At 38.7% G+C, this 19,053-nt stretch overlaps 1 protein-coding gene across 3 annotated transcripts in view; it reads left to right on the forward strand.

The window, feature by feature from the left end:
• SCAMP1 (secretory carrier membrane protein 1) overlaps positions 1–19,053 on the forward strand; it is a 110,355-nt gene that overhangs the window by 14,275 nt on the left and 77,027 nt on the right. Inside the window, exon 1 of one of the 3 annotated variants that reach the window (XM_069096285.1) lies at positions 4,054–4,438. The exons of the other annotated variants lie outside the window; for them this stretch is intronic. The gene's annotated coding sequence lies outside the window, so the exon portion shown is untranslated. Of the gene's footprint in view, positions 1–4,053; positions 4,439–19,053 lie in introns of those variants that run through there. 3 annotated transcript variants of the gene reach the window in all.

Below are 19,053 nucleotides of genomic sequence, written 5' to 3' on the forward strand. Positions count from 1 at the left end.
CTATTATGTTTACAATTTTCCTTAGTCATGCATCCTGTATTGTTCCAACTGGGTAATAGTGGATAATTCTTTGAATATTTTTAAAATTCACTACTCCCCAGTCATATTCTTTTTTTTTTTCCTGAGACTTGGTCTCCCTATCTCACCTATACTAGAAATACAACAGCATTCACAGACATAATCCCAATCCCAACTGACTAGGATTTTAGGACCAACTGATTAAACTTTATTTTTTTTAATTCAATTTTTAATTTATTAATTTGTTTGTTTCCTTTTAGTTTACAGGATTCAATTCCACAATTCCTTGAATTTCACATTTTGTCCCCCTCCTTCTCCCCCCCCCCCATGGCGTCTTATAATCAAGTATAGGATCTGTAAATACTTTCACATTACACAATGGTCAGGTTATAAGGATGGATTATACCAGCTGGAATGAAAAATGGTAAAGAGGACATAAAATCAAATAAGAGAATAAAAAAGATTAGGTATTTTGCTTCCACCTGGATATAAATTTAGTTCTTTCTAGTTCTTTCTCTGGATGCACGTTTTTCTCTCCATCATGCGTCTTTTGGGATTGACTTATATCCCTGCATTGTTGAGAAGAGTCCAGTCTATCAAAGTTGGTCATCACACATACGTTGTGTCTGTAATTGTGTACGAATTCCTCCTGGTTCTACTCTTCTCACTCAGCATCAGTTCTTTTAAGCCTCTCCAGGTAAATATGAAGACCACCTGCTCCCCGTTTCTTATAGCGCAATAATATTCCATAACATGCATATACCACAACTTGTTCAGCCATTCCCCAATTGATGGACACCCCCTTAATTTCCAATTCTTTGCCACAACAAAAAGAGCTGCTATAAACATTTTTGTACATATGGGTCTTTCTCCCATTTCTATGATCTCTTTGGGATATAACCCTAGGAGTAACAAGGTTTTTTTAATGGATGAGAAAGTAGATAATATTGATTAGTTATTTCCTGATATCTTTTTTTTTTTTGGAGGGCAGTTGGGGTTAAGTGACTTGCCCAAAGTCACACGGCTACTAAGTAAGCCAAATGTCTGACTGAGGTCAGATTTGAACTCAGGTCCTCCTGATTCCAGGGCCGGTGCTCTCTTCACTGTGCCACCTAGCTGCCGTTATTTCCTGATATCTTAAAGTTGCCCTTTATTTTAAAAAAATACTGTTTATGATCATTGATGTTTTTGTGAATTCTTCCCCTCTTTGAGATACCCAAGAATTGATCCCAGAGTACCTTGAAAATTGTCTACTTTCAGTATAGATTTTCCCTGTATGTACCTGGTCACCTCTCACTTTATTTTTGAATGCTATTTCTATTTCCACACATAGCACTTGAGGGTTCTAAAATGTTAGAGCCTCCCATCTAAGATGTTAGATGTTCCAAGTGTAGGACTTCCAGATATGACAGTTGAGAAATTACTGACTGATCAGTAATAAATAAATAAATCAGTCATCTCTTTGTTGTATTATTTTCTTGTAAATGCTTTTGGCATAATCTGGGTTGATTATTTCTCAATTTAGCTTTCTGTAGTATTATTTCACCCCCTGGATTTCTCTCTCTTTGTTTAGACAGTACTGCTATAATATTCTATTTGCCTCCTCAGTGTTTTACAAATGAATTTGTATTCCAGACTATTATTTTCCTTATGCTTCCACGTCTTTCTGCTTTGTAAGTTCAAGTGTTTGTCGGCTGAGTCAGTTTCTGGATTACTTTCTAGAGAAATTTTACCAACCAGCATCTTGACTTTTATCTCCTCATTTCTCTTAGTTATGGCAGTCACATCTGATTGAATCTTCTAATCTTTATCCTCTTCTAATGGGGCTTTGATTTTTTTTTTTTACCTTTACTCTAATGAGTAGATTATACTACTGTAAGTAGGCAGTTAATTGTGAAATGTTTTGCATTCTTGTAATGAGTTGTTTACTAGCTGTTAAAGACCCTGTCAATTTCGTTTTGTGTGTGTAATGTTTGAGATGTTTTTTGAGTAATAATACCATCTATAATCATTTCTTTTTTTGTGGCATCTTTCCCTTTTTAAGATATTGCAAATTGGTCCCTGAGTTCCTTTAAAATTGTCTTCATTGTGTTCTCTTGTATGTAATTGGTTAAATATAGCTTAATTTTTTTCCGAGTTCCTCATTCAGTGCTTTCCTGTTTTCATTTTGAAGACTGTATTCTTGATATACAGGTATAAAGACTCCTGGAAATTGACAATAGGGAAATTTGGGATAGAGGTGGATTTTTTTTGTTTTTAGTTTTTTTTCTTTGTTTTTGTTTTTGGAGGGGGTAAGGCAGGGCAGTTGGGGTAAAGTGAATTGCCTAAGGTCACATGGCTAGCAAGTATTAAGTGTCTGAGGCCTAATCTGAACTCTGGTCCTCTTGACTCCAGGGTCAGTGCTTTATTCGATGCGCCACCCTGAGGTGGATTTTTTGGGAAAGTTAGTTAAATTCTTTTGGCTATGTTTAGTTTGAAATTCCTGTGGGACACCCTTTAAAAAGAGAGACTTTAGGCTGTTTATGTAGATCTGGCAGTTATCTGCACTAAGCTAATAGTTTCCTGGGAGTCTAAGAAGTTTCTAAGAGGGTATATAGAGAAAGAAGAGAACCTAAAACAGAGCCTTGGGATATCATAATTAAAGGGTATGACATGGGTGAAGACAGGAAGAGAACCAAAAGATAGAACTATGACATAAAAACTCAGGGAGGAGAGAATATCCAGGAAGAGGATTGGTTAGCAGTATCAGATGTTTGAGAGAGGACTGAGGAAAAAGCCTTCAAATTTGTCAAAGAAGAAATGATTGTTAACTTTAGAGAGAACAAATAGTTGAGTGATGTCCAAGTGGGTATTCCAGAGGGTGGCAGTCAGATTTGTTTGGTTATCAAGTAATGAGAGAGAATGAATATTGCAGTGAGGGGCTGGGCCTATTCTATTGAATTTTGATTTTGTGATTTACTTCTGATTTACCTTCAGCCTTGGGCAGTCTAATCCAAGAATTTATCTTGGATAAGATAACCAGAGTGGAAACCTATGGGATTAAATTCATTGTAAATTTGGGTGGGGTCTAAGATTGAGGAGAGTTAATTCAATCTCATTATTAGTAATGCCTGTCCAGACACTGAACTTTGAAATGAGGAATATAGAAAAAGGGGAAACCTAGATCTCCCCAAATCATTGCTTAATAATCATTTCTTTCAAGAGTAGAAGACAGAAGCCAGCAGGGATATTAGGATCTGGTGAAGGATTTTAAGGATGGGGGAAGATTTGGAAATGACTCAATGTTGATTTATTTTTTCCTACTTTTAAAGATATAGTTACTTTCATTTTTTGGTGCTTTTTTTTTTTGGTTGTCATGCTCAGTACTTGGACTTAAATAAAATATCCTTATTTAAACTTAAGAAAAATGGTCTTAATGTTAAACTACTATGCTTAATATTGATTATAATTATTATGATAATTTTTATGGTATACCTGCATAGAAATATAAATTTTTTTCTTGAAAGATATTACCTCTTATGAATATGACCTGTATCTAAAACAATCCATCTTTGTGACTATGGACATAAACCATTATTTCTCTTGGTTAATAAAGAATTTGGATCTTTTGTTGGCTCTCATGTTGGAATAAGACCAATACTTTTATGAATTAGGAACTTAACAATTTGATCCACTAATTCCACTGCTAGTTTGTACCTTAAGGAACTCAAACAGTCTCTCTAGTATGTATGTATGTGTGTGTGTGTATATATATATATGTGTGTGTGTGTGTGTGTGTGTGTGTGTATATGTATATATATAGTTGTGCCTGGTTTTCCCCACAACCTCCCCTCCCCCAAGAAAGTGAGCAGACTGCCAGGTCAGTTCCACCCTTCCGCGCTGGGTCTCTGCCCTTTCCCCAAGTCAGCTCACCTTCATAGAAGTGGGCAGGTTTCTGGGTCAGGTGAGGGAGTTTCAAGGTGTGTACTGACCAGTCACTGCTTACGTAAGGCCCTTTTTATAAGCTGAGGTTCTGCCCCAGATTGGAGCTGTTGCTGGCTGCTACTGCTATTGCTGAACCTGAGACATGGGGTGGTGCCGGCCCAGCCCACCATGTGGCCTGATCAGCCAACATGGCATTTTAATAAAGGGTCCATTCTAAAATTATTAATTGGGTCTTGCTCGCATTAATCAAGATACAGTACTACATTTGGAGGCCCCAGCGAGATTTGACAGCACTCTGTGTTGTTGTCCAAGGCCCAAGATCCTAGCCTGTCCTCAGGGGATGGAGGCCTCTCAGCTTTGACTTCCTTGAGCACCCAGCATCTGAAATTTTCTCAGAGCTCAGAACTCAAGGCTGAGAAAGTCCAGACCATCCCCTGACATTGATCAGATCACATTTCGGCTCTTTGGACCCAGATCTCTGTGTCAGCCTCCAGAGGTGAGTGGTTATCTGTCTGTTGTGTTTGTGTGCTTGCCTTTCTGTTATCTGTCTGTAACTAACATCGTGGGGAGCCAGAGAGATTTTGCCAAATAGGAAGAGCTCTTGGCCTTGGGGGTTGGCATCTGCTCACCCAGATTCCTAGGGGGGCTAGCCCCTGATTAAGTTCCAGATGAAGGCCCCTTCCTGATGAAGGCCCTAGGTCTGGAGGAGGGAAAGATTGCACCTGCCTCCCAACTTCAACCAGCTCCTCATTTGACCTTTTCTGCTCACCCAGATTCCTAGGGGGGCTAGCCCCTGATGAAGTTCCAGGGCCCCAGGTCTTAAGGGTGTATTAAAATTCTGTCCTATTTCCTGGAGGGGGAAGGGCTAGACATAGCCATTTGTGCAGGGGGCATCTCCTCCCTGGGCAAAGCTTGAGACATCCGGCCTCTTGCCCGTAAGTGGTCTGGTTATTGTCTGTCTGTCTTTTTGTGTCCTATGTCCTGTGTCCTATGTCCGCTTGAGCTCATTTGCTTCCTGTTCAGAAACTTCAGGAGGAAAACAAGTGGTAGGGTCTGTCGTTTGTCTTATTATGTGTCCTGTGTTCACTTGAGCTCATTTGCTTCCTGTTCAGAATCTGTGGGAGGTAAATAAGCAGGTAGGGACTATTATTTGTCTGTCTTTTTATGTGTCCAATCCATTCTGTGTTGCTAAAGTTTTGTCCTATCTATTCTGGTACTGTTAAAGTTTGTTTGTCTTTCTATGTATCCCATCTATTCCTAATTGAGCCTGACTGAGGTGTCCACATGGCTCCTCTCATCCATATGGCCGAGGCTGGGGGGAGGGCCTGGCCAGCCTGGCTCCCAGGTCAGGAGGAGGGTGGGACTGACCGACTCCCACTGTGAGCTACCTCTGGCTCAGGCAAGAGAAGGTGAAGTCCCCCTCCCCTAGCCCTCAGCCACTTCTTGTGGGGGGTGGAGTGGGAAGGAGGAAGGAGCTGTCTGGAAGGAGTTCTCCACCCACTGAAGTGGAAAGGGGGGGTGGGGTTGGGACCTGCACAGCCCCTCCCTCTGGAGGAAATTGGGCAGTTGGAAAATTTCTCTGGGAGACTTCAAGGTAGGGAGAGGTGGGGTCCTCCCCAGGACTGAGACTTCAGAGCCCTCCTTGTTGGCATTGGGGAAGGTGGGGAGGTGGGCCCCTCTTTGGCAATCCCTCCCCTCCGATCAAAGAAGCAGGCAGGCTAGATCTCCTGCCTGACCAATTAAAGCCAATTAAGTGTGGACCTTTGAGATTGGAAGATTCAAAGCTCACTTTCAAAATGTCCACCAAAATTCTCCCTGTTTTTGTAATAATTTGAAATTTTTAATTTGGGAAATTTACAATTTCTTTATAAAATATCTGCACGAATTCTGCGAATCATTAAATAGGATATTGGGATTGCTTAAAAAGAAAGAAGTTTTTTGCTATCTCAGCTTGACTTGTTCCTTGAATATGTAAAAGGAAAATTAATAGCATTTGTGAAACACTTGTGATCAGAATTGTATAGTGATTGTGAAATATAATTACTGGCTTATGTTGGTATCTCTCTAACTTTGAATCCATGCCAGAATTGATAAGGTCAATTATTGTATAAGTTATTTGATATTCATTGTTATTTTGTTGCCATCTTTCTGAGACTGTATTGTGTTTCTAAAGGTCTATTTAGCTAAGTGAACTTAAGAAACATTTTTGAAGTAGGAATAGTATTACAGCTTTCAAAAAAAATCTGAATTTCATATTGCATGTGTATTGGGTTTAAGTTTTTCTTTGTTTTATAGGAAGTTTCAATTCATAAATCAAGAATTAACAATAGCATGCTTGGAAAAACTACTTATTGGTAATTATGTGAAGAAAAGACACTGTGAATTCTCTTCTAAGTTTTGTAAAACCTAGAATATGGAAATGAGGGCTTAGGTGTCTGTAGCAGCAAGCACCCCAAGCGTCCTCAGGGTTTGCTGCCCCCACAGGTTCTTGGATCTGCTTTGATAAAGGAAAGCAACTCAAAATGGGTTAAACAAGCTTACTTTAATCAGTCAAACATATGTATTGTTTACCTAGTTCAGGGGAAAAAGGTCAGCGCCCCGAACTTCAAAGTATACAGACAGAATTATCAAGACAGAAACAGATCAAGTAGACAGATTTCCAAACTGTCCAAACATTACATCCATACCAAACAACATCTGGGTTTCAAAGCCAGGGGGCTCTGGACAACGGCTAGCCCAGAGTTTCATCAAATCAAATCACAAAACACTTCTCAAAGTGAGCCCCAAAACAAAGCCTCACATCAGGGCTTATATAGCTTCTGGCTCAGAGAATGTAACAACCTTTTGGACCCACTGGCCAATCAAAAAGTATCTACTGAAAAACAAGCCTCCCACCCCAGGCTCCAGGTGCACTTTAGCCTAGGGGCAGGGAAGATGTTTAAAATTTACATTCCCATTACAGTGTCCCTGGAAACAATTTTGGCAAGGTCCTAAACTCTCCCCCCCCCCAAAAAAAAAGAGGGGGAGAGGGGGCTTAGGGCTTGTCCCTGGACCTGGTTTCAGCTATGTTTTAGCCACTGGCTACAGACCTAGCCCCATATGAAACAGAGACAGATCTACCCAGATGATTTTGGGTCCCAGCTGTTTAAGGGGGGGGATGATTGGGTGCTTGGAATGATGGGGTACTTGGCTACCTGATATTTAGTTTAATCAGAGATATTTTACTTGAGAGAAAAGAAAGATGCCATTTTTAACACCAGGTTAATTCAAACTCTTTAAAGTCTATTTATGAAAAACTGAACAAAGCAGATGAGAGGGTTAGGGGACAAATGGGGTTCATCCAGCCCCTCCTGTTTCCAGATAGTTGTTATCAGTTTTAGAAGTATGTTGAGAGAGCATAAGGAAGTTTTGGGAAGGGAGAAAGATTTGTAACTTGAGTTTATAATTAATAGCTCAATCAAATTTTAGATGGCCCTATCTTAAGGACACTAGACCATATTTATTTGCTATTTAATAATTTGAGGGACTGTAAATTTTACTATTTTTCTAAGCCTTGATTACAGGAGTCGTCATAAAAGCTGATAATGGGATGGCAGAGGCTGCAGGCTTTGAACTGTTCAAGGTGGATGTCTGTGCTTGGAAAAGTTTGGGGACAACTTTGGACACTGCCCAGGTGGGATGTCTCTGACTTTATTTCCCAGTTGTGCCTTTTCTTTCTGAAAAGGAAACCTCCCACCTATTTATGCCTAAGCCTTGTGTCTGGTGACTACCTGCATGACTAGCGGAGATGACTCATGTCTGAAATCAAACAAGGCTAAGGAAGTTTTCCTTCTGGCAAGGTTTATGACATTGTCCCTCTTTTTATTCTATAGCAAATTCACTGAGAAGTAATATTCAGGGCCAAATAAATGAATAAATATAGAGATAACATCCTTCAAAGAAGGAGATGATTAGTAGTAAGGCAAAGAGTAATTTTCACAATTTTATAAAATGACATAATTACATTAAGTCAGGTACATGTCACCAAGATAACCAAGAAAACTTACATATAAGCTATACAGGAATCATAGCTAACATACAGTTCCTTGTATCCCAGTGACCTATTTCATTTAAGCAACACTTTTAAATCCCAGATGCCTCATGTAGTTACAGAATCTAAAAAGGAGTTTTGCTTCTCCAGTTTATATTAAGTCAAAATTATCTGGTCATCTCTAGATCTGAACTGGAGAAGTAATGAAATAGAAGCCCAATTGGCCAGCATAGTGAAGTTTGAGGAGAGCAACAGGATCAGACTAGATGACACCCAGAATTAAACACAGATGTGTAAAATTGGCTTTAAAAATTTCCTATTATGTGAATTCATGATTTGAGCATGTTTGGGAATAAGATCAGAGGTATGGATTTTGGATTTTAGCACAAGAATTGTATAAGATAGTGGTAAGGGTGAAGCTGATGTTAATTTGTTAATGCATCTGTCTGATAATTTTACAAAAGGCAGATGAAATGAATTTTTAAAAAAAGGTTTTTCGTGTTTTAAAGGACTCCTGTACCACCAGGTTCTATAATTATTAGTGATTTAGAGCATCTTTTTCATATGGCTATTAATATTAATAGCCTTGATTCTTCTGAAAACTTTCTGTTCATATCTTTTGACCAATTATCAATTGGGGAATGGCCTTTAAAAAAAAATTTGGTTTAGTTTCCCATATATTTGAGAAATGAGACCTTTGTCAGAAAAATTCATAAGAAAAAAATCCACCCATTTTCTGCTTTCCTTCTGATTTTGGCTGCATTGGTTTTGTTTCTGCAAAACCCTCTTTGATATCATATAGTCAAAATTGTCCATTTTACCTTCAATGTTGATCTTCTCCATTTCTTGTTTGGTCATGCACACTTCTCTCATCTATATAGATCTGATAGATATTTTTTTCCATGTTTCCCTAATTTACTTATTATGTCATTATGTCAAAATTATGTACCCATTTTCACCTTATCTTGGTATATGATGTGAGATAATGGTCTGTGACTTTCTGCCACACTGCTTTCCAGTTTTTCTTGCAATTATTGTGAAATAATTCCTTCCCCAGTAGTTGGCATCTTTGTGTTTATCAAATAATGGTTTAATGTGGTTATTTACTTCTATATATTGTATACATAATCTCTTCTATTGATCAGCCAGTCTATTTCTTAACCAGGACCAGATTGTTTTGATGAACACCACTTTGTAATAGTTTGAGATCTGGTACCGCTTGGCTGCTTTCCTTCACTCCCCCCTCCCCCCATATTCTTGACTTTTTGTTACTACAGATGAATTTTGTTATTTTCTTCCTAGTTTTTTAAAAATAGTGGTTTTTTTGGTAGTTTAGTATAGCAACTAAATAAGTAAATTAATTTAGGTGGCATTGTCATTTTTACTGTATTGTCTCGGCCTGCCCACACGCAGTTAATAGTTCTCCAAATGTTTAGATCTGTCTTTATTTATGTGTAGTGTTTTATAATTGTGTTAATTTAGTTCCTGTTTGTGTCTTGGCAGGTAGACTCCTAATAATGATTTTATATTGTCTGCAGTTATTTTAAATGGAATTTATGTTTCTATCTCTACCTGCTAGGTTTTGTTGGTAATGTATAGAAATGCTGATGATTTATTATGGGTGTTTATTTTATAACCTGCAAATTTGCTAAAGTTGTTCATTGTTTCATCTGTATTTTTAGCTTATTCTCTTGGGTTCTCTAAGTATACCTTCGTCTCATCTACAAAGAGTGATAGTTATGTTTCTTTGTTGCATATTCCTTCAGTCTCTTTTTCTTGTATTGTTGCTGTAGTCAGCATTTCCAGTATGACATTGAATGATAATGGAGATCCTTGCTTCACTCCAGATTATATTGAGAAGGCTTCTAATTTATACCTTTTACAGATGATTCTTGCTCTTGGTTTTAAATACTGATCATTTCAAAAAAAGCTTCATTTATTCTTATGTTCTCTAGTGGTTTTAATAGGAATGAGTGTTGTAACTTGTCGGAAGCTTTTTCTGCATCTATTGATATATTTTGTTGTTTTCATTATTGAAACAGTCAATTATACTCATAGTTTTTTCTAATTAAGCTAACCTGAAACCTAGTATAAATCCTACCAGGTCATAGTGTATGATCTTTGAGCTATACTGCTTGTAGTCTCCTTGCTAGTATTTTATTTAAAATTTTTGCATTAGGATTCATTAGAGAAATTGGCCTGTAGTTTACTTACTGGTTTTGTTCATCATATTTTACATATCAGAACTAGATTTTTGTCATTGAAGGAATTTGGTAGGATTCCTTTCTTATATATTTTTCCAAACAGTTGACATTGTATTGGGAATTAGTTATTCTTTCAACGTTCGGTAGAATTTCCGTGTAAATTCACCTGATCCTGGGTTTTTTTCCCTTAGGAAGTACAGTTATGGTTTTTCAATTTCATTTTCTAATATGTTTATTTAAAGACTCAATTTTCTTTCCTGTTATTCTGGGCAATTTTAATTTTTATAAATATTTAATTTAGACAGTTTTAGTTGGGCAAAATAATTTAATAATTGCTTTAAGTTCATCCTTGTTGATTATACACTCATCCTTTTCATTTAATATTCTGCTTTTCTGCATTTAATTATAAGGTTTTTATGCCCTAATTATATGGTCAATTTTTGTACCATGTACCACTGAGAAAAGGTATATTCCTTTCTATTCCCATTCAGTTTTCTTAGATAGCTGTCATAGCAATCTTATCCAAGATTCTGTTTATCTTCCTGACTTTTTCTTATTTTTTGTTAGATTTATCTAGTTCTGAGAGGTGAAGTTTTGCTGTCTGTTTCCACCTGTAATTCATTTAGCTTTTCCTTTAAAAATTTGGATGTTCAGGCATTTGGTACATATAGGATTAGTGTTGCTATTACTTCATTATCTATAGCACATCTTATAATATTACTCCCTGTTTGTCTCTTTTTAAAAATCTATTTTAGCTTTATCTTTGTCTGAGATCATGATTTATTACTCCTGCTTTTTTTCCCCAGCAGCTGAAGCATAATAAATTCTACTCCAGCCCTTTATTTTTACTATATATGTATTTCTCATTTTAAAATGTATTTCATGTAAACAACATATTGTTACATTTTGGGTTTTAATCCTTTTTGCTATCCATTTCCATTTTATGGGTGAGTTCATTCCATTCATATGCAAAGTTATAATTACTAGTTGTATATTTCTCTCCTTTTTTTTCCTTCACTGTTGATCCTTCTCTCCTCTTTTTACCCAATTACTCCTCAGATGTCTAATTTGCTTCTCAACACTGCCTGCCTTATGTGCACTCCTTCTAAAAATCCCTCCCTTATCCTCTGCCCTTACCCTCCTATTTCTTGGTCTGCACAGCTTTCTAAGAGTCCATCCTTTATCTTATCCCTTAGATGAAGCATTTTTAAAGCACTTAACTATATGCTGTGCTAAATATACTAAATAATGCTAAATTCTGTGGATAAAAATAAAAGACAAGATCTGTTGGCCTTTAACAAAGGTAGGACACTCATTAGATGGTTTTTTTTTTTAAAGCAATTGGGGTTAAGTAACTTGCTAAACTTGCTTAAGGTTACACGGCCAGGTGTTTCTGGGTGTGTGCTAAGTGTCTGAGCCCGGATTCGATCCCCAGGTCATCCCGACACTGGGGCCGGTGCTCTTACTTGCTGTGCTACCTTGCTGCCCCAATAAGTTGATTCTTGGTAATTGATAATTTGAACTTTCTTTTTTTCTGTCTTATCAGTATGTTTACATCATTGCAATTTTAATTATTTTAAATGCTTCTTTAATTATAAGACATTGACCAGTTTAAGATATTGTTACAGTTGACAATTATTAGAGACTAGTTTTCTACACCTGACTCTTAAAAAGGAGTCTCTCTTTTCTTCTTTTAAACCAGAACATCCTGATTTCTGCTCTTAACTGGGTCAGTAAACTTTTTAATATCAGACAAATTCTTTGCAGATATAAATGAACTCCTGACTCTGTGTAGAAATATGAAGCCTCTGATTCAAGTTCTTTATTTAGGGTACTTTTGTAATTACCCTGAGCCAGAACTACCTAAGAGTGTTATTTATGTAAATCAGAGTATAGACAAAATGGTAACCTTCTCACTGTCACAGAAGTAGAAGGGAAAGGAAGAGTGTTCCCAGCCTTAGGTTAAGGTGCTGATTAAGATCTGTGAAAATCCACAGAAGAGTCTGGAAGCATTCCCCAGAAAGGCTAGTCAGAGTGTGTTGACTACATTTGATCAGGACACTGAAGTACTGTATTCCACCACATAATTGTCACACCCTGGTTTTTCAGTCCAAAAATTGGTTTGTAATCTTTCATAGTATGGTATCACATGATATCATTCTGTTTATAAGGTGGCTTAAAAGGTAAACAAAGCAGCAGTGTATTCACCAGTGGCATATGGATACACATTTATCTCTTGCCCATTGTGAGCCAGCAGCCTAGAATTCTCAGTGCATGGGTATTGCCAGTGTATTCCCAAATGCCAGATTGCGTGGTTTGTTTAGAGTGCTGCAGGACTAATGGGTATTGTCTCTCAACCCATTGAAGAGCCATAGGCTCAAGTGGGTTCAGGCAGGCAGGTGAAGCTGTCATGAGTAAGTCACGTGGTATGGTAAGGCTTGCACAGTACAGTTCAACTGCCAAAGATACATTAACATGCAAGGCATTTCTTTCTGATTATGGGTAAATATAAAAAACTATTCAGGGGGCTTCAAGCTGAAAGGGATTGTGTTCGCTAAACGGCATGGAAACAGTGTTACGGAAAGACATTTTTCAGTGAGTGAAAAGTTGGTGTGAGACTGGTGGAAATTAAAAGACAAAGTAATACCGGCACAAATTTTTAAAGCTTCACATAATGGTTGCATCATGACTTTTTGCAAAAAATTAACATAAAATCTGTGATGATTATGCAGTTAAGTACATCAGGAAGAAACACTAGTTGTTATTAGTCATTTTGGTAGTCCTGCCAGCTTCTGGTTTAGGAATTCCTTAGATTTTTTTGTGATAGGTTGTCTTTCATCTACATGTGTCCCCTTTTCCTTTTGGGTATGCGTACCCCTGTCTCTTCTCTGGAACCTCCCTTATGTAGAATCCTTCTTGCTGGAAATTTCTGGCTTCCTAATTAATTGGTGTATATCATCAGCCTTGGATATCAGAAGGGAAAATTAATTAGATGTACCTGAGCAAGACCTCACATCTCCCTATGTTACCATGGGCCTTCTTCTGCATCAGGGAGTGGCCCTATTATATTGAATGAAATCCAGAGAGTGAGCCTTTCGTATCGAAGGGAATCCAGACATTCACACATACTGAAGTAATAGGAGAATTTGCCATAACCTAGTTGCTCATCTTAGAGGCCCACCACTGACTCTTGTCATGGCCTGAAGATCCTCCCATCTTAGACATCCTCCACTGCTTAGGTTGCGTGTGTATCCTGGCCCTCTAGAGATCTGGTTGTAACGGTGATCAACTTTTCTTGGCTCATCATGATGAAGAAACTACTGGTCAATTTTCAGGCAGCATTGTATCAATAATATTGGGTGTGCATAGGAAATTGTTAGATGTCATGATATCTAGGATTTTGGTTTCATTTTAGGCATATTTTGGCTTTTTCTTCTTGGCTCTTAATAGGCTTTATGTTGGTGCTAATAATTTCTCAGTAGTAGTCTGGGTAGATTTTTACTTTAAAATTTTCAGCTACCTCAGTACATTATGGAGCTGTAGTTTTTGCCAGTGTGGCATTCCTTTAACCTAAGGCATATTTAAACCTTTAAGCACAATAGTAAATGACCTTTGAGAATTATTGTGGCTAAAATATGTCCCTTATCGCCTTATGGCTAACCTGGGGGTGAGAGTCTCTGAATGACTAGGCTAATCTTTAGACAGTAGCTTTACAATTTTAATCTTTGAGCCATAGGCAGAAGTATTCAAACTTGGTAGAACTCGCTTTCCACTGGTGTAACCTTTGAGATCCTAGGATCAACTTCATGTCACAGTGAGAATTTTGATCATAACCTTCCATCTCTCCATTTTTTTAACTTGTCCTAAACCTATCCTTTGTCATCCTAGTCAGTCCATCACTTTTGTTCAAACTTCACTTTCCTCCCCTTCAGTCTCATGATCCTTTTGATTGACTTAATTGAGTTATATCTTTTACCCTTAAATCTATTACCCTACACCTAGCCAAACTTGAGACTTGATTTACCTATCCTTTACCATCCACCCTTTTATGTGTTCTGGAAAAAGTAATGCATGTATGCCAACTGGGTCCACTACAAACTACCTAATCTCAGGTGGACCTTAACTGTTGCATGTAAGTCCTTTTATTCCCATTACATTCCCCGCTCTCTTACAGATTTCTCTCTTCAAAACCTATATGTCACCACTTTTTTCCCTTTTCTTTCTCACAGAGGAACTCACTTTATATTTTTGTGAGAAAACAGGTCATCTATTGTCAGTTCTCCTTTCTTCCATACACCAAGCAAGGGGCCATTTCCAGTCATCCTGATCTACATCTTGCCGCTGGACCCAGACTGCTTCAGAGGAGAAAATGAGGCTGGTGACCTGTGTACAGCCCTCCCTCCCTTAAATCCAATTCACTTTTAAGTCATGCCATCACCTTCCTGATGTCATAGTCCTCTTCAAGAACAAAGGACAAACAACAACAATACTACACCAAGTGTCTTTGCATTATCCTATTCTCTTTTTCTTCTTTGAAAATGAGACAGTCTTGGCCAAGGTAACCCCCCCCCCCCCCCATACTGTCTGCCTTTGAATTTTTATCAAATATAAGAAAAATCTGCCCAGATGCCTCATTTAATTCAACAATTGAACATTTAATTCAACAATTCAACATTTATAAAGTACTTAACTCTGTGGGAAGCACTATGCTAGGTTCTAGGGATACAAAAACCAAAACAAAACCTGCAACTTTCCTAAAAGAACTGACATTCTATTAGAGGATGAAGATGGGATACAACATATTGGTGTGTGAGTAAATTTCAGGGTAATTTCAGTAGCAATAGGGCACCTAGAACTTGGGCAAGGGTGTAAAGTAGGAATCAAGGAAGCCTTCTGAGCTGAGCCCTAAAGGAAGCTAGGGATTTAAAGAGAAAGTACATTTGAGCCATTGAGAAAAAGCCTGTGCTTCACAAAGCTAGGAGATAGGCCATCAAGTTAATTCAGCTATTAAGGAGCCAGACTGAAGGTATATAAATGTCAAGCCAAGGAGTTTATATACTTTTTTCCTTAGTGGCAAGAGTCAAGATTTTTAAGCAGAGGAATGAAATGATCAGATTTGTACCTTAGGAAACTTATTTTGGAATCTGTGAGGAGGCTAATTGGGCAAGGGAGAAAGTAGAAATGGGGGGATTAATTCAGAGACTGTTAGAATAGTTTTACTGTGAGGGAATGGCGGCCTGGGCTTGAACTAGGATTATGACCCCATGAGTAGAGAACAAGGGGTAGATGATGAGAGATGTTATGAAACTAAAATCAGCAAGTCATTGAAACTGATTAGGGGGAGGAAGAAGGAAAATGCAAGTTAGTAAACCTGTGTAACTGGAAGAATGAAGCTACTCCTCAGTATAAATAGGGAATTTTGGAGGAAGAATACATTTATGGGGAAAGAGAATAAGTTCTGTATTTGACATGCTGAGACTGAGGAGACATGCAGATGGAGGTATCTGGTAAGATTTGGTATTGTGGGACTAGAATTAGAGAGATTCAGTGGGATATATATAGATTTAGCAATAATTGGTATAGACATGATATGAATGGGAACTGCTGAAGATTACCAAGAGACTAGAGGAGGATCCAATATAGGGACTTTAGGGGCTGCCTATCCCAAGAAAATTTATCAGTGGGAGAAAATGTTGATTCTGCAAAGGAGAAGAAATGGTCAGTAAGAGAAGCAGGAGCAAACAAGAAGCTGCCAAAGGGCACATGCTGTACCCAGAAGATAGAATAATTTGTGTCAGAAACTGCAGGATTGCAAATAAAATGCAGGCTGAGAGAAGGCCATTAGGTTTAGGAGTTAAAAGATGTTGGTAATTTTGGAGAAGGAAGTTTCAATAGAATGGTGAGATCAGAAGTTAGATTTTGAGGGGTTGAGATTTGAGTGGTTAATAAGCAATGGAACTAGCCGGTACAGACTGTTCTTTCTAGTCATTTAGAAGTGAAAGGAGAGAGGGTGGAGCCAAGATGGCAGAGTAGAAGTAGGACCTCCCCTCTGCTCTGGCTTCCACCTTCCCCAATCCATGTAAAAAGGGGACTCTAAATAAACTTTGGAGCTGCAGAACCCACAAAATGGCACAGAGAAGCTAACCTCCCGCTGAGGACAGCAGGGCAGGCCTGCAGGAATCGGCCAGCACATCGTTCTGGGAGCCAAGCCCAGCCTCGCTCCATGCCGAGGTTTTAGCCCCAGGGTGAGCCTGACCAGCCACAGCCTGAGGGACTCCAGAACAGCAGCAGCTGTGGCCATTTCCAGATTTATCAACACACAGATGCGAAGGACAAAGTGAGAGGTCAGGGCAGTCTGGACTTTGGGACCAGTAAGTGGGAGTATGTGGCTTTTGCCCCTCGGGGTGAGAAGATGCTGAGGCTGTGGCACAGCCAGCCAGCGCCACGTGGAAGCTTCAGCTCCTGGCCTGCAGAGTGTAGGGGGACCAAGCACCAGTCTGAGGAGTAATCAGCTCTTGCTTTAACCTGCTTGGATCTGGATTGCAGTCTAGGGTGGAGGTCCTGGGTGTGTGTCCAGCTTGCCAGAGCGTGTGGAGACCTCAGAGAGGGTACCCATCTAATACCTCTGGCAACTGAGAAAACCCCAGCATTTGGGATGAAAGCTCCCCTGTCTGGTGGCAGAGTCCTACTGTGGCAAAAAGCCCAGGGGTCAAGTGACTGAGGGGCAACATGACTAGGCAAAGGAAACAAAGCAGACAGAAGATTCCAACATTACACTCCTATTTTGGGGACAAAAAGGAGCAAAGTATGGAACAGGAGGAAGACAGTGAAGTCAGAACTCCTGCACCAAAAGCTTCAAAGGAAAATACGAGCTGGTTACAGGCCATAGAGGACCTTAAGAAGCAGATAAGAGAAGGGGAGGAAAAATTGGGAAGAGAAATGAGAACAATGCAAGAAAATTACAAAATGAGAGTCAACAGCCTGACTGAGGAAAATAACACTTTAAAAAACAGACTGACTCAAATGGCAAAAGAGGCTCAAAAAGGCAATGAGGAGAAGAATGCCTTAAAAAAGCCAAATTTGCCAGATGGAAAAAGAATCTCAAAAGCTCAATGAGGAGAATCATTCCTTCAGAATTAGATTGGAGCAAATGGAAGCGAATGACTTTATGAGAAACCAAGATGCTGTTAAACAGATCCAAACAAACGAAAGAATAGAAGGCAATGTGAAATATCTCATGGGAAAAACCACTGACCTGGAAAATAGATCCAGGAGAGATAATTTTAAAATTATTGGACTGCCTGAAAGCCATGATCAAAGTAAGAACCTAGAAATCATCCTCCAAGAAGTTCTCAAAGAAAACTGCCCTGATGTATTAGAATCAGAGGGCAAAATAGAGGTTGAAAGAATCCACTGATCACCTGCTGAAAAAGATCTCAAAAAGAAAACTCCTAGGAATATTATAGCCAGATTCCAGAATTCCCAGATTAAAGAGAGAATATTACAAGCAGCCAGGAAGAAACAATTTGAATATTGTGGAAACACAATCAGGATAATTCAGGATCTGGCAGCTTCTACACTGAGGGATCGAAGGGCTTGGAACATAATATTCCGAAGGGCTAAGGAGCTGGGATTAAAACCAAGAGTTACCTACCCAGCAAAACTGAGTATCATGTTTCAGGGGAAAATATGGTCATTCAGTGGAATAGAGGACTTTCAACCATTCTTGCTGAAAAAACCAGAGTTGAACAGAAAATTTGACATTCAGATACAAGAAGCAAGAGAAGCATGAGAAGGTAAACAGGGAAAAGAAATCATAAGGAACTTATCAAAGTTGAACTATTAACATTCCTACATGGAAAAACAATAATTGTAACTTATGAAACTTTTCTCAGTAGGTGAAGGGAATAGAAATATATACATATATATGTCTATATATGAGGGTATATGGGCATATGAATACATATGTGAATGTGTGTATATATGTTTACAGGTATACATAGAGGGCACAGGACCAATTTAACAGGAAGGGATGATACTTAAAAGGTAAAATTAAGAGATGAGAGAGGAAAATAATGAGAGGAGATGGGGATAGACAGAATGGGGTCAACTGTCTCATACAGAAGAGGCAAGGGGAAATGGTTACAATGGAGGGGAAGACTAGGAAGGCAAAAGGGAATGGGTCAACCTTATTCCCATTGAATTTGGCTTGAGGAGGGAATGAAATACACACTAAATGGGGTATCTCACCCTCCAGGAGAGTAGGGGGGGAAGGGGATGAGAGGGGGGATGATGGAAGGGAGGGCAGGCTGGGGGGAGGGAAGTTGGAAGCACCCACTTTTGAAAAGAGACGGGATCAAAGTAGAGAATAGAACTAGTGGGAGGTGGGATAGGAGGGAGGGAAATATAGTCAGTCTTTTACAATATATCTACTATGTTATTGTTTTTCATTAGCCACACATGTACATCCTATACTGAACTGCTTATCTTCCAAGTAACAGTGGGTGACAAGGGAGGAAGGGAATGAATCTGGAATTCAAAGTTTTAAAATCAAATGTTTATACATATATATATATATATATACTATTATTAATACTATTTTACATGTAATTGGGAAATAAGATATACAGGCACTGGGGCATAGAGATCCACTGGAAAAGTCGAAAGGGGTATGGGAGAAAATATGGAAGAGAAAAGATTGGAGGAGGGGATATCCTGTGGGACTGCTATTTTGGGGGAGTGGGTAGGGGAAAAATGGGAGAAAATTTGTAACTCAAAATCTGGTGGAAATGAATGATGTGAATCAGAAGTTAATAAAGCATTTGAAAAAAAAAAGGAAGTGAAAGGAGAGGGGTGGCTAGGTGGCACAGTGACTAA

This window comes from Petaurus breviceps, unplaced genomic scaffold (assembly GCF_028583685.1).
Source record: "Petaurus breviceps papuanus isolate PSGF00001 unplaced genomic scaffold, PetGlider_PUasm1.0 229, whole genome shotgun sequence".
NCBI classification, from domain to species: domain Eukaryota; kingdom Metazoa; phylum Chordata; class Mammalia; order Diprotodontia; family Petauridae; genus Petaurus; species Petaurus breviceps.